Genomic DNA, 24,868 nt, shown 5'->3' with positions numbered 1-24,868 from the left:
TCATCAAATAATTTGAGAACCTACAGGCTGAAAGCATTATGTCTTTCCTTAAACTATAGACTTAGCCACTGAATTATGTCACTGAATATTTATATATTCCTAGACATGATGGATGCTACTTAATTCTAAATGGTACGATGTCATATACTAGTTTGAATAAATTATTCTTAAAATCTTCTCTACCTTTCTGTCTCAATTCTTTTTTCTTTTTCCTTTCCTTAATTGTCAGGGGACAATTTATTTCTCACAAATTTTTTTTCATCTTAATTTGTGTACTTTTTAATACTATATTTAAGTTTGAAATTGGAAGGCTAACATGTCAGGAAATTAGGAAATATTTTGCAATTTCTGTGCTAAGAACTTAAAAAACATTATATTTTATTAATAATATTCATATTGATTTCCTGTGTCAATCAGTTCTATAATAAAGTAGTAAAACTGTAGTGCAAAGTAAAGCCTTTCTGACTCCAAGTCCCCAATATTGCTTCTAGACTATGAAATAAATGACATGATAGGAATCTTGATGTTCAGTAGTCCAAGAAAATTAATGACATTTGTAAAACAAGGCATTTGTACATACAAATAAATATAAATGACCAACTTCATTAATAAAAATTATCAGGTTTGCATAAAAGTTAACTTATTGTGTTCAAAATCAAGCATATTTAACCCTTTGAATATCAGGGGCACTTCACATTTTTTTAGTGAATTCTGACAGCACTGTGATTATTCTAAACCCAGCCACTCTCATCTCCCTCCCATTTCTATTAACTACTTTACTATATTGTCTGTATCTTGAGAAAATAGAGCATCCAGTAATATAAAGATCATTAGATAACATTAGAGGAAGTTTAGTGGCCTGCAAGTATGACATTCGTTCAAGTTGAGGGACGTGGAACTTTCAAGTTTATAGTAAGAGATCATTAGATGTGAACATATAAACGTTTAAGTGTCCAAAGACTCAAGAATTAATTAGAAGGGAAAATTTCTACCATGTATTTGTCAAACAAAACATTTAAAAAATATAAATGTAAAACTCACTGTACAATCATCAAAGAAGTTAAAAAAAAGTGCTACTAAAACAAACAAAACTTAAATGAGGAATTGTGATGAAAAATGAAAGCACAAATAGTTTGTGATGTATTATTCACTCCAGGAATCACCTTGTAAAGCAGGTCCTCCCTTTTAGATGATGTTTCCTATAATTCTTCCTTAAATATGAATCTCTCGGATTGTGGTTTCTGCTTTGACCATTTGTTCTGAATGTTTTACCTCAGTGTGGCTTATATACACTGACAACAGTCATGTCTACCTGGAAAGTTTCCCATTTTGCACATTAAATAGGACAACGAAGTTGGAAAGCCTTCTGCTTTCATACTCCTTTGGGATCCCTAGCCCTCAACATCTCTTGCTAATATAAATAAGAAAAGTTAACAATAAAGAAACATTATTCTTCTCATTTTAAAAATATTTTATAATTTATGAGTAAATATTTTATGACCATTATGACAACTTACAAGCTAAAAGATGAATCATATGGGACCTTGAGATTCCACAGCAAGTAAAGTCACTTGTGAAATCTGATGAACTGAGTTAATCTGAGATCCACAAGTTGGAGGAATATAATTAACTTATTAAAGTTATCTTCTGATGGCCACATGTGTTGTTATATGAGTGTGTGTATATGGACAAGTCTAATCAGGACACATGCACCCACCTAACATTGAATAAATTTAATAATTATTTGAAAAAGTGGGAAAATATGTTGTCAATAGCTTTACAGTTCACGTATCTCTTTAGATAAATACATCCCCACCCGGAAACGTTAAGAGAGAAATTTTTTTTTCTTTCTTTTATGATACTTTATTTTTAACTGCTACCACACTTATGAATCAAGCAAACAATCTTATTTTAGATTGTATAATTTGCCTTTATTTTAAAGTTTATTTTACTATATGTACTTGAGGTGAACATCCTTATTTTTTGATAGACACTGAATCAGGCAAACAATCTTATTTTAGATTGTATAACTTGCCTTTATTTTAAAGTTTATTTTACTATATGTACTTAAGGTGAACACCGTTATTTTTTGATAGACACACATACAGTAAAATTGCATATGAGTGCTTTATATAGACAATGTGTACTAAGAGCATTTAAAATCTTTCAATATTTTATCACATAATTCTATTTCATTAAGTATGATTTTCATTTCAGAATTTTAACTAATTATTTTTAACTATGCATGCATTTTAGAGAAATACTATTGTAGATGTATATATAGTATTTTGTATACATTACATACCCAAAAATATTTGTAATCATTCATGTGATAAAGCAATTATAGTTGGAAGTATATTTATTAATTATGTTCAATTACATTTTTATTACCATTGTATTAACCTCCAATTCCTCACATATAATGCACAATGCTGTCCTTCAATTCATGGCCTTTCTTTTTATTAATTGTTATTGCATTCATAACTACATATTTCTATAGAGGAATTTTAATCCATCAATATGGCCACTCAGATCACATCCAAAGACCTTCTAGGTCTGTGTGATCTGGTAGGGATGCAGCCAAAACTTTAGTACACACATTTAATATCTTTGGCTGGAATCCTTTGGTACACACACTTACTTGCAAAAAATGGTGTCTAAATGAGGGGCAAATTGTCTCATTACATCACTAAAACACAAACTAAGTTTCATTTTTCACAGTTGAAACTTAGTTGATAGGAATTCAAGGAATGGTCAAAGCAGTAATATTTTAAAGTAGTGTGTTATATTAGGTATTAGAAATTTACCACGTACAAAAGATAAACCATTTAAACAACCCCATAACTCCTAAAGAAATAGAAGCAGTCATTAAAAGTCTCCCAACCAAAAAGAGCCAAGGTCCAGATGGGTTCAGTGTAGAATTCTATCAGACCTTCATAGAACACCTCATACCAATACTATCCAAACTATTCCACAAAATTGAAACAGATGGATCACTACCGAATTCCTTCTATGAAGCCACAATTACTCTTATACCTAAACCACTCAAAGACCAAACAAAGAAAGAGAACTTCAGACCAATTTCCCTTATGAATGTAAAAACAAAAATATTCAATGAAATTCTTGCAAACCGAATCCAAGAGCACATTAAAACAATCATCCATCATGACCTTGTAGGTTTCATACCAGGAATGCAGGAATGGTTCAATATAAGGAAAAAATCATCAATAAAATCCACTATATAAACAAACTGGAAGATAAAAACCACATGATCATTTCATTAGATGCTGAGAAACATTTGACAAAATTCAACACCCCTTCACGAGAAAAGTCCTGGAAAGAACAGGAATTCAAGGCCCATACCTAGACATAGTAAAAGCCATATATAGCAAACCAGTTGCTAACATTAAACTAAATGGAGAGAAATTTGAAGCTATCCCACTAAAATCAGGGACTAGAAAAGGCTGCCCACTCTCTCCCTACTTATTCAATATAGTTCTTGTAGTTCTAGCCAGAACAATCAGACCACAAAAGGAGATCAAAGGGAGACTGATTGGAAAGGAAGAAGACAAAATATCACTATTTGCAGATGACATGATAGTATGTTTAAGTGATTCCAAAAGTTCCACCACAGAACTACTAAACCTGATAAACACCTTCAGCAATGTGGCTGGGTATAAAATTAACTCAAGTAAATCAGTAGCCTTCCTCTACACAAAAGAGAAACAAGCCGAGAAAGAGATTAGGGAAATAACACCCTTCATAATAGTCCCAAATAATATAAAATATCTCGGTGTGACTTTAACCAAGCAAGTGAAAGATCTATATCATAAGAACTTCAAGCCTCTAGAAAGAAATTGAAGAAGATCTCAGAAAATGGAAAGATCTCCCATACTCATTGATTGGCAGGATTAATATAGTAAAAATGGCCATTTTACCAAAAGCAATTCAATGCTTCAAGATTCAATGCAATCTCCATCAAAATACCAATCTAATTCTTCAGAGAGTTAGAAAGAACAATTTGCAAATTCACCTGGAATAATGAAAAACCAGGATAGCTAAAACTATCCTCAACAATAAAAGGACTTCTGGGAGAATCAATACCCCTGAACTCAAGTAGTATTACAGAGCAATTGTGATTAAAAACTGCATGGTATTGGTACAGAGACAGACAGATAGACCAGTGGAACAGAATTGAAGACCCAGAAATGAACCCACACACCTATGGTCACTTGATTTTTGACAAAGGCGCCAAAGCCATCCAATGGACAAAAGATAGCATTTTCAGCAAATGGTGCTGGTTCAACTGGACATCAGCATGTAGAAGAATGCAGGTCGATCCTTTCTTATCACCCTGTACAAAGCTTAAGTCCAAGTGGATCAAGGACCTCCACATCAAACCAGATACACTCAAACTAATAGAAGAAAACATGGGGAAGAATCTTGAAAACATGGGCACTGAAGAAAATTTCCTGAACAAAACACCAACCACTTATGCTCTAAGATCAAGAATCGACAAATGGGATCCCCTAAAGCTATAAAGCTTCTATAAGTCAAAGGACACTGTTGTTAGGACAAAATGGCAACCAACAGAATGGGAAAAGATCTTTACCAATCCTACAAGTGATAGAGGGCTTATATCCAATATATACAAAGAACTCTAGAAGTTACACAGCAGGGAGACAAATAACCCTATTAAAAATGGGGTTCAGACTAAACAAAGAATTCACATTTGAGAATGCCAAATGGTTGAGAATCACCTAAAGAAATGTTCAACATCTTTAGTCCTATGGGAAATGCAAATCAAAACAACCCTGGGATTCCACCTCACACCAGTCAGAATGGCTAAGAACAAAAACTCAGGTGACAGCAGATGCTGGCAAGGATGCAGAGAAAGACAAACACTCCTCCATTGTTGGTGGGATTGAAGACTTTTACAACCATTCTGCAAATCAGTCTGGATATTCCTCAGAAAATTGGACATTGAACTAACTGAGGACCCAGTTATACCTCTCTTGGGCATATACCCAAAAGATGTCCCAACATATAACAAAGACACATGCTCTACTATGTTCATAGCAGCCTTATTTATAATAGCCAGAAGCTGGAAAGAACCCAGATGCACTTCAACAGAGGAATGGATACAGAAAATGTGGTACATCTACACAATGGAATACGACTCAGCTATCAAAAACAATGACTTTATGAAATTCATAGGCAAATGGATGGAACTGGAAAATATCATCCTTTGTGAGATAACCCAATCACAGAAAAACACACATGGTATGTATTCATTGATAAGTGGCTATTAGCCCAAATGCTCGAATTACCCTAGATGCACAGAACACATGAAAGTCAAGAAGGATGAACAAAATGCAAATGCTTCAGTCCTTCTTTAAAAGGGGAACAACAATAGCCTTGGGAGGGAATAGGGAGGCAAAGTTTAGAACAGAGGCAGAAGGAACATCTATTCAGAGCCTACCCCATATGTGGCCCATACATATACAGCCACCAAACTAGATAAGATGGATGAAGCAAAGAAGTGCAGGCTGACAGGAACTGGATGTAGATCTCTACTGAGAGACACAGCCAGAATACAACAAATACATAGGCGAATGCCAGCAGCAAACCACTGAACTGAGAACGGGACCCCCGTTGAAGGAATCAGAGAAAAGACTGGAAGAGTTTGAAGGGGCTTGAGACCCCATATGAACAACAATGCCAACCAACCAGACCTTCCAGGGACTAAGCCACTCCCCAAAGACTAAACATGGATTGACCCTGGCTCCAACTGCACAGGTAGCAATTAATAGCCTAGTAAGAGCACCAATGGAAGGGGAAGTCCTTGGTCCTGCCAAGCCTGAACCCCCCAGTGAATGTGATTGTGGGGGGAGGGTGGTAATGGGGGGAAGATGGGGAGGGGAACACCCATATACAAGGGGAGGGAGAGGGACTAGGGGGATGTTGACCTGGAAACCGAGAAAGGGAATAACAATTGAAATGTAAATAAGAAATAAAGTTAAAAAGATGGGAAAAAAAGAAATTATTCTTTATAAATTAACCTTTATATACATTAACTTGCATACATTTTAAATTGAAAAAATATAACATATCATATTTGAAATAAAGGACCTCCTCATGGGAAGAATAGATTACAATTTTCATTAAATTCCTACTAGTTTAGGCTGGTAAGATGAAGAAGTGGGTAGATGGACCGTTCATACTTTCCTAGAAGGTATAAGATTTGAAGTGTTTTGAATAAATTGTATGTTTCTTTATATTTTGAATAATTGTCATTGTTTAAATTTCACAATTTTGTGGTGCATTCCTAATCAGGCATACATCCTGTGTTTTGTTTTGTTACTCATTGCCTATATATATCCAAACTTCATGTATTCCTTTTTGTATTATTCCATCACATACTTCCTATATCCACTATTTTCCAGGAATTTTGCTGCTAAGTCATGGGTTAGCCATCTGAAAATTGAAAGTTTCACAACTCTGAGATATCTTTATTCTCATGTTATTCAAGGCTACAAATGTTTTAGAAAATATAGATTTTGAAAGAATGTATACATCATATGTGTCTTGATCTCACTTTCCATATCTAACAGACTCACACTTTTCACATTTATTTCAATTATGTTACCATATATAATATCTCTCCTTTGTCTTAATTTTAGAGACAGTTATATAATTTGGTCATTAGTAACTGAACTTTTGTTACTGTCTTTCAAACAATTGCCTGAATTAGACTCTCGGACTTGACAATAAACTTAGTGTGTAGCTACACTGTTTGTTTTCACTTTTTGTTTTATGTTTCACATACTCAGTTAGGAAACTGAGTAATGCATATGTGATTTATATTCAGTAGTTCATTTATTTAAGCTTTGGAAAAATGTCTTGTTTTTATTAAAGATTGATATGCTGCAGAATTTCAAACGTTTATAGACACAGTCACGGTTTAAGAAGGAAAGTGATGTTGGTGACCATGATCTTTAGATAGACAGCTCAACGAACATTATATAGAATCACTAAACGTGAGAAAAAGGAGGCAACAATATCAGTAATATCTAGTCAGTTAACTAAATATGACTAGGAGAAACAAAAATTGAGAGTGAAAATATGGATGTGATTATTTAATAACTATTTGAATAAAAATATATGACAAGAAACTAGTTTAGAATACAATGCCTGACCCATATATAAAACTAAGGTTGCTTCACTGTAAATATAATATGATTCTTCACAAAATCTGAGGAAATAAAATTTCTGTCATAATAATAAGAAAAACCCCCAACTGTAGGTACGAAGAAGTCATAGGTAGAAATGTGCAGGAAGAGTTCCCTGCACCCAAATCCCGTGGGGAAGAGAGCTGACCACGCAGGAGTGAAGACATCCTGAGACTGCAGGACAGACTGCCACCTCTGCAAACCTCTACCCACATCCCTGGTCCAAGGGGAAACTGCACAGTGCCTCTGGACACAGGGATATAGGAACAGACAGCGGCCAGTACTCGTGGTTCTGGTCTCTGCCCAGGACCCAGCTGAACCAGCCAAACAGCTCCCTGCACCCAAATCCCATGGGGGAGAGAACCAGACCCTCAGAAGTGTGGACACTCCTGAGAAGTCAGAGGAGACTACCCTATGCCCACAGTCCAGACCCAAGAGGGAATTGCATAGTGTCAACTGTGCCAGCTGGGTGCAAGGACCTATGAGCCATCAGGGGCAGGACGCTTTGATTCCTGCTGGCACCTAGAGCTGGAAGACAGTCTCCAGGAGAAACACCTGAAATCAGAACACCTGATCTCAGGAAAGGCTGAAAGGTAACAGGAAAGGAGTTCTACAGAAGTGCTGACACAGAGGTCTACAGCAGGGTCAAGTCACTCTCATAAACAGCAAGACAAGTAAACACCAGAGACAACCCAATGGCTAGAGGCAAGCACAGGAACCTAATCAACAGAAACCAAGACTACTTGGAGTCATCAGAGCCCAGTTCTCCCACCAAAGAAAATACTGGATATCCAAACACACCAGAAAAGCAAAATTGAGATTTAAAATCACATTTTTTGATAATGATGGAGGACTTTAAGAAAGACATAAAGAACTCCCTTAAAGAAATGCAGGAAAACACAAGTAAACAAGTAGAAGCCCTTAGAAAGGAAACACAAAAATCCCTGAAAGAATTACAGGAAAACACAACCAAACACATGAAGGAATTGAAAATGGAAATAGAAACAATAAAGAATGCACAAAGGGAGACATCCCTGGATATAGAAAACCTAAGGAAGAGACAAGGAACCGTAGATACAAGCATCACCAACAGAATACAAGAGATAGAAGAGAGAATCTCAGGAGCAGAAGATTCCATAGAAATCATCAACACAGCTGTCAAAGGTAATGTAAAATGGAGAAAGCTACTGGTCCAAAACATACAGGAAATCCAGGACTCAATGAGAAGATCAAACATAAGGATAATAGGTATAGAAGAAAGTGAAGACTCCCAACTTAAAGGGACAGTAAATATATTCAAAAAAAATTATAGAAGAAAACTTCTCTAGTCTAAAGAACAAGATGCCCATAAACATACAAGAAGCCTACAGAACTCCAAATAGATTGGACCAGAAGAGAAATTCCTCCCCTCACATATACTTAAAACACCAAATGGACAAAACAAAGAAAGAATATTAAAAGCAGTAAGAGGAAAAGGTCAAGTGACATATAAAGGCAGACATATCAGAATCACACCAGACTTTTCGCCAGAAACTATGAAGGCCAGAAGATCCTGGACAGATGTCATATGGACCCTAAGAGAACTCAAATGCCATATCAGAATCACACCAGACTTTTCGCCAGAAACTATGAAGGCCAGAAGATCCTGGACAGATGTCATATGGACCCTAAGAGAACACAAATGCCAGCCCAAGTTACTGTATCCAGCAAAACTCTCAATTAACATAGATACAGAAACCAAGATAATTCATCACAAAACCAAATTTACACAATATCTTTCTACAAATCCAGCCCTACAAAGGATAATAGATGGAAAACTTCAACATAAGGAGAGAAACTACACTGTACAGAAAGCAAGAATATAATTTCTCAGCTGAGGATTATTGAATGACCAAAAAGCACCTAAAGAAATGTTCAACATCCTTAGTCATCAGGAAAATGCAAATCAAAACAACACTGAGACTCCACCTCATAAAAATCAGAATGGTTAATATAAAAAATTCAGGCGACAGCAGATGCTGGCAAGGATGTGGAGAAAGAGGAACACTCCTCCATTGCTGGTGGGACTGCAAACTGGTACAACCACTCTGGAAATCAGTCTGGAGGTTCTTCAGAAAATTGGATATTGCACTACCTGAGGACCCAGCTATACCTCACCTGGGCATATACCCAAAAGATGCTCCAACATATACAAAGACATGTGCTCCACTATGTTCACTGCAGCCTTATTTATAATAGCCAGAAGCTGGAAAGAACCCAGATGCCTTTCAACAGAGGAATGGGGTAAAAAATGTGGTACATCTATACAATGGAGTACTACTCAGCTATCAAAAACAATGACTTCATGAAATTCATAGGCAAGTGGAATGAACTAGAAAATACCATCCTGAGTGAGGTAACTCAATCACATAAAAACACACTTGATATGTACTCATTGATAAGTGGATATTAGCCAAAAGCTCAAATTGTGCAAGATGCAATCCACAGGCCACAGGAAGCTCAAGAAGAAGAATGACCAAAATGTAGATGCTCCCACTCCTTCTTAAAAGGGGGAAAAATATCTATAGGAGAGGATATGGAAGCAAAGTTTAGAGCAGTGCCTCAAGGAACGGCCATTCAGATCCTGCCGCACATGTGGCCCATATATATACAGCCACCAAAACTAGATAAGATTGGTGAAGCTAAAAAATGCATGCTGAAAGGGATCGGATATAGATCTCTCCTGAGAGACACATCCAGAGGATGTCCAATACAGAGGTCAATGCTAGCAGCAAAGCACCAAACTGAGAACAGGACCCCCTTTGGGGAAATTAGAGGAAGGAATGAAAGAGTTGAAGGCGCTTACAACCTCATAAGAACAACAATGTCAACCAACCAGAGCTTCCAGTGACTAAACCACTAACCAAAAGACTATACCTGGACTGACTCAGGGCTCCAACTACATATGTAGCAGAGAATAGCCTTGTTGGGGCATCAGTGGAAGGGGAAGCCCTTGATCCTGCCAAGGTTGGACCCCCAGTTTAGGGGAATGTGGGGGGTGGGGCAGTAAGGGGGATAGAGTGGGGAAATACCCATATGGGGAGGGGGAGGGGAGAGGATGGGGGCTTATGGACCAGAAATCCGTGAAGGGGAATAACATTTGAAATGTAAGTAAAGAAATATATCTAATAAAAAATTAAAAATAAAGAAATGTGTACGAATAAGGCAATGATACAGAACATAAGTATGTCAATAAATGTCAATGCCTATGATGGCTATAAAAATAAAAATTAAAGCGAGTACTGTTCAGGATATTATGACTTATAATTGTTTTTCTCTATAACTATTTGTAGAAAGGAAAACACACTTGAAGGAAAGAAAGACAGTAACAGATTAAGCAATGAGAAGCTTGAAAATAAAAACACCAATTAGAATGTACAGAATGTACAGAAAAATCCAGTGTCTGTACTTTTGTTTGCTTGCTTGTACCTGTTATTTTTCATTACATTTTTATGATTTATCATTAAATTATTCTGACTATAATTTCTCTTACCTTAACTCTTCCAGGATATTCTCCACCTTCCACAACAAACTAATTATAGATTGCTCCTTTTTTCTCCCTTTAGTAAGGAAACAGGCAAACAAACAAACAAAACCAATATGAGTAAAATATAAAAAAAGTAAAAGAAAATAAGTGTGTGTGTGTGTGTGTGTGCGTGTGTATGGTTTATTTCATATGAGTTTTTTCTTCATATATTGTTTCTTTTATATATGGTTTCTTTTTCTTTCATGTACACACACACACACACACACACACACACACACACACACACACAGCCCAAAATCAGGAACTGTAGCTTACAACAACAAAAACAGCAAGGCAAATATTACCCCCCTCCAAAAAGCATTATAAGACAAAAAGTCTACAAAAACATCATTACTTAATTTTGTGTTTGCCATCTACTACTGGGAATAGGGTCCACATTTAAGGTGGTTAGTATACACAATGAAACTCCATTGGAAAAAACGGGTTTTTATTCAGAGCTATACTGAGGATATTTTCTTGATTAGCCATGTTTGCTCCTACCCATTTCCCATTCACAGTGCTGGAATCTAATCTAGGCTGAAACTGTGCAGGCTCATGTGCACTGTCGTAATCTCTGTGAGTTCATAATATATCAGTTCTGTTGTGTTTAGCAAACACTGTTTCCTTGGCGTCATCCATCTCTTTGCTTCTTACAATCATTTTGCCTCCTCTTCCACATAGATTCCCAATCCATGAAGAAAGGAGGTTGATTAAGTCATCTCATTATATTTGTGTCCCAATTTTTCTACCATTCTATGAATTGTCCAGTTCTGCTTCCCTCTGATTGTCCCTATCTACTTTAAGAAGAAACTTCTCTAATGATGGCTGAACAAGGCACTCATCTCTAGGTATTGCTATAGCAAAACTGAGAAAGGCTTTTCTATAATCACGGCTGGCCTCCAACACACCATCCCAGATTGACCTTAAATTCATGATCTTCAAGTATTGCCACCACCCATGTGGTAGCACAGAAACTATCTAGATTCAAAAACAGTAACAATAACAACAAAAAAAGAAAAAGAAAGAAAGAAAGAGAAGGTGTTATATTAGTAACTTAAGGAAAGTAGAAATATATAAAATTAAATTGATGGATCTCTTTGGAAAATTCATAGCATATATTTAATGGGCTACCATTTGAGAACATAGTTTGATAATTAGGAATATGAATTACTATATCCTTTATCTATGGATATAAGACTAACTCTTATACTTCATATCCCTAAAATTCAGTGTCTCCATCTATAATATTGATCTAAATGTTCAGCAGTCAAACATTAGGTAGAGTTTGAACAAACCTGTAGAAGATGGGGAGGCATCATACTGGGTTGCCTAGCCTAGCTATAACATAAGGAGAATTGCCTAGTCTTACTGCAACTTGATAAGACATATTTGGTTAATATCTCTGGCAAGCCTGTCCTTTTCTGAAGAAAAATTGAGGAGGAAAGAATAGGGGAGGGGACCGAGGGTAGGTGGTAGAGGAAAAGAGGGGAAGGAATGTAAAAGCAAAATAATAACAAAAAGAAGAAAAAAATAACCAAAAAGTCAAAGGAAAACTTGGTTGGTGATTGTCTATAATCAGCAATATAAGCTCTCTTTCTGGGCTTCTATGAAAATGCTAGGATAAAAAGTCAGAACTGCCACATTGTTTCTGGGTTCCTCAGCAGTAAATGGAGCAAACACTATCAGTAAGATGCAGAGCTGAGCTCCTGTTTCACTTCGCCTCTAGCTCACTGGGATGTAGGCAAACATTTCTTTATTCTAGATACATACAAATATACATATAAAACATAAGGGTGGGCAAGAATAATACCAGTAGGAAGACAGAAAAATGCACCCCACACTCTTTCAATATTATCCTGATAACAAATCAGCATGAGACTGTTTTCAGGAATGTGATTTAATATGTCTCACAATTGCTGTTAGTGAAAGTCTCCAACTTAGTAAAAAAAAAAAAAAAGGACCCTAATAGCATTTTTCAATACATACATAAATAATTTCTTCCCATGGAGCAATAACCACAAAAATATATAACTTATTTATGTAACACAATAAATTCATAGTAACATTGGAAAAAAAAAAGAAAACTCTTCCCTAATGTAGGAAGACAACCGTGTGTACTATTGCTTAGAGAATAACAAACTAAAGATTAAAAACATCTAAGCAACTCCAGAAGGAATGCTGTTCAGTTTGCGGGGAGAAGATTGCCAGATATTCCATGTCAAAATAATCAATATTTTAATTATGTGATCTGTATCTGTCCTAAAGCAACCATAAACTCTTCCCTCGCCCTCTTTCTCCCAGATTGCAGCCAGCCTTTTTGATTGTAGTGTGAGACTCGAGGTGACTTTTAACTACCTGGAGACCCCCAAGTCAGACAAGAGATACAAACGCAAGAGGTTTACTTTTCCGATGAGTTGGGTTGACCCTCAATCAGCCCCCTCTGGCAAGTGACTAGAAGGCGACCCTAAATGGCTATAACAAGCAGTTTTTATATTTTTTAAGGGTACAGGTTACATCAGCAACAGTTTAAATCATTAACAGTTACATCATTTACAGTTTAAACTTATTGTCTAAGCATTTGAATTTATTGGCTGCCAAGCATATGACATGCATTTGAACTCTATCTGGGACCAGAGGGTCAGGTGACTCTCAGTTAGCAAGGTCACTGCAGTTTTTCAAGAATGTCCCTGCTCCTCTGAGAACTGTGGATGGAGAATGGAACTTGGCCTAGCCTTGACCAGAGGCAGGAAGCTGGTACTTGGCCTAATCTTGACCTGAGGGCATAGGTGTAAGGCTGGCGAAAGCCCCTAGGGTCCTACACAGGAACCCCATAACCTACCTACTTTCTACCAGGCCAAGCCTCTTAATATCTCTTACACTTCAGTAAGAACTAGGGTCCTTCATTAGCACTGATTGAATGCTCTCAGCCAACATATCTGGGATTTGTACTCCAATGCTCAATTCAAGGTGCTTCTCAGTAAAGGTTATGTTCTCATCTTATTTATCAAGGCTGTGACTCTCTAAGACTCTAAAGAATCTTTCTTCTCTTCCTTGCCCCCAATACAGCCCTTCTCCATTTGACCCATTTTTCCCTGTGACTAAACTAAATTGAGACAATCTATGTATTTTGATCATACTTCACCATTATAGATACACACCTCAGAGAGCAAAATACCCCTTACTTGGATATATCACTTCCAGTTTGACCTGGGGATTTCTATTCATATAGCTCTTGGTCATGGTGGCAGACACACTATTCTCTCATCATTCAGCAACTGGATCCCATCTTTAATATAAAGATTTCAGTCAATGACTTTTACTTTGATAAGACACATGAAAAGCTTCATAGAGTTTCTCTGATGCTTAATAAGTCATTTTGGAAGACTGTGGAAAGTCAGAAGGAATAGTTAAGGATTCATCATTAGAGTTATTTTTTTATTTTAGCTTTGGTTCGAGTATTAACATATATTCATTAATACCAAACAGGTATCGTCAGTGAATTTAATAATGAACATTGGATCTTAATGTTAATAAAATATTTTCATAGTCACATAGTCCTAAGAACCAGCCTTGGCTAGGTCTAAGTTCTTGAGAGCTCTCATGGGTCCAAGCTGGCAACCTATGTTCTGCTCAAGATCACTCCCTAGACAAGCTATCTCTTGACACTGTAGTTTGCTTTTTAGATAGCTATCTCTCTGTCTCTGTCTCTCTGTCTCTCTGTCTGTCTCTCTTTGTCTCTGTCTGTCTCTCTTTGTCTCTGTCTGTCTTTCTCTGTCTCTGTCTCTTTCTGTCTGTCTGTCTCTGTCTCTCTCTCTTTCTCTCTCTCTCTCTCTCTCTCTCTCGTGTCTGTGTGTGTGTATGTGTGTGTGCGTGCGTGCGTGTGTGTGTGTGTGTGTGTGTGTGTGTGTGTGTGTGTGTGTGTGTTCTGCTCTGCTCTGCTCTAGACAGCGTTTTCTGGATATTCTAAAAAAGCTCTCTGGTTGAGACAGCTCCTTTTCTGCTCCAGACATCTCTCTCTGCTGGTAAAAATTCTAAAGGGTCCCTGGATAGCACATGGGTTTTCTGACTAAAATCAGGAAAGTTGCCATAAAAAATTCTTGGATCTTAGAAAAACTCTATAGAAAAATTCTTGTCTTTCCTTATAAAATTCAGAAAGCCAGAAAAATTCTAAAAGAGTTGTGTTCAGTCTTTAGCCAGCCTTTCCTGGATAGCTGCCAGCAAACATTCTAAAAGAGCCATGTCTGCCCTCTAAGTAAATTTTGGGATTTCTAAGATCAGAGAATTCCTGCTAGAAAATAATTTTAAAAGAGCTATGAAAAATTCTAAGTGAGCTGTGTTACCTTCTCCATGGATTTTCCGACTAAAACCAAAAATTCTGTTAGAAAAAATTCATGAACTGTTTTTGGTCTCCAGAGGTCCTCAGGCAGCTCAGTTCTCTCTAGAATAAGGAAAAAAAAATTCTTAAAAAGGAAGTGCTATCACTTTCTGCTAACTCTTGTCATACAGACCCAAAGCTAAGTTTTTAATTTACGTATCAATTCAGTTTTTATTCCAGGTTCCCTCTTGACCATCCCACAAAATAGCATTCTATGACCTTAGCCTCTTGACTCTTAGATAAAGGAAAACAAGTACATTTATTTTTCTCTTTTTAACACTGCAAAAGAATTTAGAGATTTTCCTGCCTTTGTAAACTTAGCTAGTTGGGTTGCACCTTTTTTTGAGATTACCATTCTGACCATAACTGGACCCAAATTCAGACTGTCCCAGGCTGACCTTGAACTCAGAAATTTGCTTGCATTTGTATCTGCCTATCTGTATCTGAAGCTGGCTTATAGTTTAGCTGCTTCTGTTCCTTCAGATTTATGAAGCTCGTTAATATATTTCATCCTTATATTTTGCATAGTTGAGAAGTTACATATTTTCAAAGTAATGCTTTTAGAGCTCTTTTCCACAGCCTTAAGGGCTGTCCTGAAAATCCCAGTGCTTAACATTTTGCTGTGACATTAGCCATACATTTGACTTTGACGCTCATGCTGTCTCAGATTACGATGGAGTCATTCAAGTTGACAGAGAGGACAGTCCTCGGAAAAATGTGAAAATATGTATATTATTACATAAACAAACCTTATACCTACAGCAGCCATCGACACTCATGGAGGACCATGCCTGCTGGCCCTGACCCTCAGACAGGAGCCATATCCTTCCGCCCCGACAAAAACCAGGCTACATAGTCTGATGGAATGGCCAATTTGCCTATTCTATTTTGCATCTGATAAAAATTGACTTTTCCTTTTCCAGCCAGCGCCCAGCGATGGGCATCTCTTGGGACAACTGGCACAAGTGCTGCAAGACCGGGGATAAGAGAAAACCCTACCTCAAGAAGGAGAAGTACAAGCTGGGACGGCCAGCTGCCAACACTAAGATTGGCCCTCTCCGCATACACACAGTCTAAGTTCGAACAGGCAATAAGAAGTACCGTGCTCTGAGATTGGATGTGGGGAACTTTTCCTGGGGCTCTGAGTGTTTTACTCTCAAAACAAGGATCATTGATGTTGTCTACAGTGCATTCAACGTCTGCACCAAGACCCTGGTGAAGAACTGCATTGTGCTTATTGACAACACACCTTACCGGCAAGTGGTACCAGTCCCAGTCACACCATGAGCTGCTCCTGGGCCGCAAGAAGAGGGCCACGCTGATTCCTGAGGAGGAAGAGATTTTAAACAAAAAACGATCAAAGAAAATTCAAAAGACATACGACGAAAAGAAAAAGAATGCCAAAATCAGCAGTCTTCTGGAGGAGCAGTTCCAGCAGGGCAAGCTACTCACCTGCATTGCCTCAAGACCAGGCCAGTGTGGCAGGGCAGATGATTACGTGCTCGAAGGCAAGGAGTTCAGTCTGCGGAAGATCAAAACCTGGAAAGGCAAATAAACCATCATTCATAATTCATGTAATAAAGGTGTTTGCTGTTCTGTTAAAAAAAAAAGACTCCCAAAAAACCAAACACATGGAAGACAGTTTCTATTGAATATCAGTAATACAATAGATACTGACTACCACCAGTCATATTAACATGCTGTATTACTGTGCATAAGATCTATTTTTATCTATGTGCCATTAATCATAATTACTCATTATTCAAATTCAAAAGAGCAAACCTCCCTCGGTTTCACATCCCTCAAAGACACTGAGAGTGAAATCTATGGTTACACAGGTAGGTAGAGCAAAATTCTCTAGTCTTCTGTTACCATGACACATTATTACTTACCTTCAACTTGTTCTGTGTTTTTCTCTTGGTAATTTATCATTGGATTTTTAGTTTCCTTCACCAGCTCACCTAGTTGAATAATTTTTTAATTATTTTTTTTATTTATTCACTTTACACCCCAATCACTGTCCACTTCCCTGTTGTCCCCTCCCATAAGCCTTCCCTCATCCCTCCTTCCGTTTACCTCTGAGCAGGTGCAGCACCACTCTGGCACTTTCTGACTCAGCAGGGCTAGATGCTTCCTCTTGAAAGACCCCCAGAGCGGGGAGACCCTCACTCAAGTCTCAGAACCCCCAAAACACGACGTTTATTTATAGGAATCAGTGCACTTGGGTCGAGACTCGTATCCCACGTAGGGGCAGAGGAGTTCGACACTGAGTGGCTGGGAGAAGAGGTACCCCAAGGAGGTAGGGAGGGCGTAATTGGAAAATGTCGAGAATACCAGTGAAAAATCATAAGGAGAAGCTTCCTGTTTCTCAAGATTGTTTAACTTTATGGCCAGCCAGTTCCTGGGAGAAGCTTCCTGTTTCTTGAGATTGTTCTTTAAGATTTTAACTTAAAGTTAATCTAACTCTATGGTCAGTTAGTTCCTGGGAGAGAGTTGCCAAACTGGCTGGTATAATTGCAATTCCAGGGCCCGAACAGTTTCTTCTGCATCTAAACAGATGCCCTTCAACAGAGGAATGGATACAGAAAATGTGGTACATCTACACAATGGAATATTATTCAGCTATCAAAAACAATGACTTTATGAAATTCATAGGCAAATGTTTGGAACTGGAAAATATCATCCTGAGTGAGGTAACCCAATCACAGAAAAACACTCATGGTATGCACTCATTGATAAGTGGCTATTAGCCCAAATGCTTGAATTACCCTAGATGCCTAGAACAAATGAAACTCAAGACGGATGATCAAAATGTGAATGGTTCACTCCTTCTTTAAAAGGGGAACAAGAATACCCTTGGCAGGGAAGAGAGAGGCAAAGATTAAAACAGAGACTGAAGGAACACCCATTCAGAGTCTGCCCCACATGTGGCCCATGCATATACAGCCATCCAATTAGACAAGATGGATGAAGCAAAGAAGTGCAGACCGACAGGAGCCGGATGTAGATCGCTCCTGAGAGACACAGCCAGAATACAGCAAATACAGAGGCGAATACCAGCAGCAAACCACTGAACTGAGAATAGGACCCCCGTTGAAGGAATCAGAGAAAGAACTGGAACAGCTTGAAGGGGCTCGAGACCCCATATGAACAACAATGCCAAGCAACCAGAGCTTCCAGGGACTAAACCACTACCTAAAGACTATACATGGACTGACCCTGGACTCTGACCTCATAGGTAGCAATGAATATCCTAGTAAGAGCACCAGTGGAAGGGGAAGCCCTGGGTCCTGCTAAGACTGAACCCCCAGTGAACTAGACTGTTGGGGGGAGGGGGACAATGGGGGGAGGGTGGGGAGGGGAACACCGATAAGAAAGGGGAGGGGGGAGGGGGATGTTTGCCCGGAAACTGGGAAAGGGAATAACACTCGAAATGTATATAAGAAATACTCAAGTTAATAATAAAAAAAATAAAATAAAAAAAATTATATGCAAAAAAAGTCTCTGAAGTAAATGATCATCAATTTTTTTAAAACAGCAATATCTCTATAGCTACTAGCTCATTGCAATTCGATTATTTTTCAATAGAAAATGTATATACATAAAGAGAGATACTGATATATAAACTTTATGAGGTATAAAATTTATTTAGTAATTATGCCAAAATTCCTCTTGCATATATCACCCTTTTCTATGCATTAACTTAGATACATTCTATTCTTAATTGTAAAAACTAAAAAAATATATTCAAGATAAAGGACTCATAGACGAAAGAATAAGTTGGTATAGTCATTTAATTCCTATTAGCTTAGGTTAGTGAGATGAAGAAGTAGTTAAAGGGACTTTTCATATGCCAAGTTTCTTGGTAGGTATAAAATTTGAAATGTTATGAAAAATAGTCTGTTTCTTTTGTTTTATTTAAGTGTAATTGTCATTGTTTATATTTTACAACTTTGAACTGGAGAGATGGCTAAGGTTAAGAGCATTGACTGCTCTTCCAGAAGTCCTAAGTTCAATGCTTAGCAAACACATGGTGGCTCACAACCATCTCTAATGGAATCTGATGCCCTTGTCTGGTGTATCTGATGACAGCTACAGTGTACGCATAAATAAATCTTTTAAAAAAATTTACAAATTTGTAGCTATGGTGATTTGAATGTGCATGGCCCACGGAATGACAGTTAGGAGATATGCCCTTGTTGGAGTAAGTATGGGCCTATTAGAGTAAATGTATCACTTTGTTGGTGGGCTTTGAGACCCTTCTAGCTGCCTGGAAGCCTGTCTTCTCCTGTTTGTCTTCAGAACAACTCTAGTACTTGACAATATACTGTTAGTCCATAGCTCCAAAAGGCCATTTATTTTTACTTTTAGTTTTAATATTTTACATATTCAGCTAGAAAATATGGTAATTCACATATAACTCATATTTAATAATTCATTACCTTAGACTTTGAAATACTATGCTGTTTAATCAAAGTTTATAGACTATGATACAGGACTTCAAAATGTTTATGGTTATACTCAAGGATTAAGTGGGAAAATCCTATTGACAACGTTCATCTTTATATAGACTCTTCAAAAATACTACATAAAATGACAAACATAAGAATAAAAGGAGGCAACAATATCATTCATACATATCAGTTAAGAAAATATGACAAGGAGCAACAAAATTTGAAAGTTGGTAATCTAGATGGAATTATTTAATAACTATTTAAGTGTAAATATATGAAATGCATAAAATCTAGTTTAGAAAATAATAATAATACCTAATTGAGATATAAAATTAAGGTTGTTACATTGAAATTACAGCATGCTTCTTCTCACAATCTGAGGAAATAAAATTTCTGTGATGATAAAAAGTGAGACCACCAATTGTAGGTGCTCAGAAGCCACTGATAGAGATGTATATATAGAAATAAGGAAGTGATAAAGTGCAGGGAGTCTGCCAGGCCTAGAATGGGCTTGAAGTGGGACACAGCACGGAGTGAAATGTTGCTTTAAAGATTGATGGTCTCCACATGTAATCCCTAGCCTTCTAGCTCTCTAACTGTATCGAATGCTTGCTTATAATTTCTCAAAGATTCTAAAAAGTTTCTTGCTTATTCCGTGTCTAAAACTGCTAACCTCTCTTTAATTCTGTGCTTTATTAAGCATTATAACTTTCTGTGCTTTATTTAACTCCTTATGCTTAAATAAGCACCAGGGCAGCAACTTTTTCTTACTGTTCTGTGCTTTATTAAGCACTAAAATTTGACTCTTTCTTAACTAATATTTGTGATTTACTAAGCGTTAATATCTGGCAATTTACACATAATTTTAGCAGCAGGAAATTAAGATAAAGGATTTATTGTTGGTGCTACTTTCTCTGGTGAATCAACCAGAATCTTCTCTAAGATGGTTAACTCTTTGTGAACCAGAGAGGAAGGAAAGGAAAATAGTTAAGAAGCTTTATATAGGCAAATATGCACAGACACATATACATTCAAATATTCATACACACACTCTGGCCAGGCCCACTCAGGCCCAACAGTTTGTCACAATCAATTCCGTGGTATTCATGTATGCATGCATGCATACATATATATATATATATATACACATACACATATATACACACATATATATATGCATATACATATACATGCATATGCATATATGCCTACACACAACATTTGGATAGATGGATGGTTGGATGGATTGATGGATGGATGGATGATAGGGCAAAGCTCCCCAAGCAAAACCATTCAACCAACAACTTTATTTCTTTTCTCTGATTTTTTTCTACCTTCTTAGATAAAAAGTTCTTTAGAAAATTACCTCAGAGATAAAATGTTATATAAAATGGGAGTTAAGGAAGAATGTTGATATTAAGTTCAAAGCAGTGTTTTAAATTATATTCATTAAAAGTACAAAGCAACAGTTTTTACATGGCCTTGACTTATTATAGTACATACCTGTAACTATCATTGGACCTAAATGTTTTTCCTTGAACACAAAATTGTCCCAAATTTATTTCTCTTTTTAGTGTAATTATGAAAGCTCATTGTATTTTTATGCAGTCTTTACTTACTACTCTGAGGAATGGGCACATTGTTTTATTGATTCTAACTTTATCACATCTTTCTAGCAGCTAAGACTATCTCAAAAACTTTCTTCCTAAAAATATTTAAATCAAATCAGGAATTCAATAGAATTATTATCTATTTGTCTATGTAACATCACTACAAGATAGTATATCTTCTTAGCTGTGCAGAAATCTGTTCAAATGCATGGGTCAATACTTAGTGAATGTTATATATTTAATAATAATAGGAAAAACATTAATATCAGGAATTATTCCTCAAATTTAATATCCTTAACCTTGCCTAAAGAAGCAAATCCATCATTAACTTTTACAGTCCATAGTAGAATCATCTCAGGAAGATCACCTGTTAGTTTTAGCTTCTCTTTGATGACTCTTGGTAATAAAGAATATCAAATTCTGTAATAAAGTCATTAAGATAAGATTTACAGTGATTATTACAAAGAATACTGAATTATACAATTTTAATAAGTATAATTAATCTCTAAAAGTATCTATAAGAAAGAAAATATACTTGAAAGAAAGAAGATAATGGATTTAGCAATAAGAAGTTAGAGAAAAGGGACTAATTGGGTTGTGCAGAAAAACAAGGGTCTGACTTGTTTGTTTATTTACTTGCAGCTGTTTTTATTCTTTCATTTTAAATATTATTTATCATTCAATTCATTCTGATCATAGTTTTGCTTACTCTTGATCCCTGCAGATGTTCTCCACATTCACCATCAAACCAATTACAGATTCCGTCCTTATCTATCCCTTTAGAAAGCAAACAAACAAACAAAACAAACAGGAGAAGAAATCTAAGTAAAAGATAAAAATGAAAAGAAAAAGAAACATACAAAGAAATATGAAAGTCAAAATCAAGAACTGTAGTTTATGACAACTAACAAAAAGCAAAAAAGCAGTAAGACAAAAATTAACCAAACGAAGCAATAGTAGGCAAAAAGAATACAAAAGTATCATTACTATGTTTTGGGTTAGTTATCTACGACTGAACACTGAGTCGACAATTTGCTGTAGTTAGTATATGCCCAATGAGACTCCAATGGAAAAAAAGGTGATTTCTTTTCCTTTGCAAGCAGACCTACACTGGAGACAGATTCTTGGTGAGGGATGTGAGTTCCTTCTTACCTCCCCCTAGCACTGCTGGACTCCCAGCCAGCTGGAACTGTGCAGGCTCTTTGTGTACTACCACAGTCTCTGAGTTCACTGTGCATCAGCTCTACTGCCTTCAGAAAAACACTATTTCCTTGGTACCATCTATCTCACTGGTTCTTACAAACTTTTGCCTCCTGTCTCACGTAGGTTCCCAAGCCATGAAGAAAAGAGGTTGATGAACACATCCCACACAGAACTTAGTATTGCAATGTTTAAACCTTTCTGTGAATGACCCAGTTGTGCTCCTCTGTGATTGTTCTCATCTATTTTAAGAAGCTTATCTAATTATGGCTGAGCAAGGTATAGGTATTGCTATAGCAGTGATGATACAGGCTTTCCTGTAACCAAGGCTAGCCTCCAACTCACTATCCCAGAATGATCTCAAATTCATGATCTTCAAGTGTTGCTGCCTCCCACCAGGTACTGCCCGGAGTCACCCCCCTTACACATCCTCTGTCTCAGAACTGTTTCAGGAATGTCACCCACTTACATCCTCTAAAAACCTAGCCTGTTATCTGTTCTTATCAATCTACCTGCAATTTACAGTTTAGGGCTATAGGGAGGGTGGTAATGATAGTGAAATTGGTCTTGGGCCCTGTGTGACCTTCCCACTTACTTGTCTTTATAAGCCGCTGTTTTTAATTAAAGTTTGAAAGCTTGATCAGAACATAGATTTGCTCTCCTTCTTTGCACCTCCTGTCCCCCGTTCTTTTGCCCCCTCCCAGGTTTCCTCTGAACCCCTGAAGGCCAGGGGAGTTGGCGCCCAGACGTGGGGCCTGGGTATGGGGATCTGACTGAACGTTGCTCACCCATGATGTCCCCCCTTTTATAGGATCACCGCTTCCCCGAAGGACTTGAGAGTTGCTTCCCTGAGGATGTGAGAGAATTTCTTCATTGAGATCGCCACGGCCATCCACGGTGAGTCTGATCCAAGTAAGGTAAGAACAAACAGTGCAATCATGGGATAGGCATTGAGCAAACATGAATTTTTAAAGGTCTTAAGGAATTGCCCCCGCCAGTGGGGACCCAGTTATTTGTGGGGGTCGAGGGCGACACATAACTGCGGGAGAATGGCTGAGAAAGAGGAGCGAGACCAAGCAGTGTCCTTGTCAAGGTCTGTTTATTGAGAGGAATGTACAGCATTTAAAGCTCTGAAGCAGGAATTGAAGCAGGAACTGAAGCTTAGGGTGGGAAGAGTACTGGGAAGTGCCCAAGGACATAAGGTGAATCTCTAAACCACAAGATATTCTCCTTAGACAAGGAGGCAACAGTCTTCCGGGGACAAGTTCTTTCTTTGAAAAGGTCAAGCCCTTCTCAGGAATCTGACTAGTCCGGCAGTCCGGTCCTCGACAAGGAATTCCTCAAGGTACGAGGAACTCAGGTTAGAAAAAAGGATCTTATTAAATTCTTTATATTCGTTGATGATGTTTGTTCTTGGTTTCCCCAAGAGGGAACTATTGATGAAAAAAGGTAAGCCAGAGTGGGAGACTGCCTGAAAGATTTTTATAAGACATTTGGCCCAGAAAGTGTCCCTGTTCAAGACTTTTAATACTGGAACTTGATTAATGAAATACTTAGGGTTAACAAGACATGGCCAGATATTCAAGAGATAGTTACAGAGGCAGAAAAGACTACAGCGCCTTTTCTCAAGCTCCTTCAATTTGTGATTCTGTCTCCATTATCATGCCAGACCAGCATTCCCCTGTTCCCTGTGAGGGGTCAGGGCGGGTTCACCCACTGGCCTCTCGGGCCACTGGTGAAATACCACTACTTTCATCATTTTTTCACTGACCTGAAGGGGGAATGGTGCAAGGTCAAGGGGGCTCTCAAGCGCCCATCTACAAGCTGGCATGTGGACGAGACCAAGTCTGGGGACAGTGCCAGGTGGGGAGTTTGACTGGGGCAGTACACCTGTCAATCAGTAACACAGTTGTCCTAAGGTGAGCACAGGGAGGACAGAAACCTCCCGTGGAGCAGAAGGGCAAAAGCTCGCTTGATCTTGATTTTCAGTACAAATACAGACCATGAAAGCAGGGCCTCACAATCCTTCTGACCTTTTAGGTTTTAAGCGGGGAATGTAAAAGTTACCACAGAGATAACTGGCTTGTGGTAGCCAGAGACACTAAGCCGCCAATGGAATTGGGATGTATATTTCTGGAACCTGCCTTGGGAACTCCGGGTAGAGAGCTTGACAAATTGATATATTTTGGGCTAAAGTCCAAATATTTTGATAAGTTGCTTATCATTATTGTAATTGATAAAAGGTGTTTAATTTGTTTTATGAATTACCCCACTGAAGGTCATATGGCTCGTTGACACTGGCTAGCAAGGGTTTGTGGTTATTTTTGATATTTCCCACAGGAAGCTCAGATTCTCTTAACACCGGCTCCACAGGAATTTTGTGTTAATTTCCTGATATGGCAGATTAGAAAGTCCTATCAGGCTCATTGTTT

General features: G+C 37.6%; 1 pseudogene; it reads left to right on the top strand.

Moving 5' to 3' along the window:
• The first annotated feature begins 16,108 nt into the window (after positions 1-16,108).
• Rps8-ps16 (ribosomal protein S8, pseudogene 16) lies at positions 16,109-16,727 on the top strand (annotated as a pseudogene).
• Positions 16,728-24,868: the final 8,141 nt, after the last annotated feature.

This window comes from Rattus norvegicus, chromosome 3 (genome assembly GCF_036323735.1).
Source record: "Rattus norvegicus strain BN/NHsdMcwi chromosome 3, GRCr8, whole genome shotgun sequence".
NCBI classification, from domain to species: Eukaryota; Metazoa; Chordata; class Mammalia; order Rodentia; family Muridae; genus Rattus; species Rattus norvegicus.
Note: the sequence above shows the minus strand (reverse complement) of the source record. Positions and strands in the feature narration are given on the sequence as shown.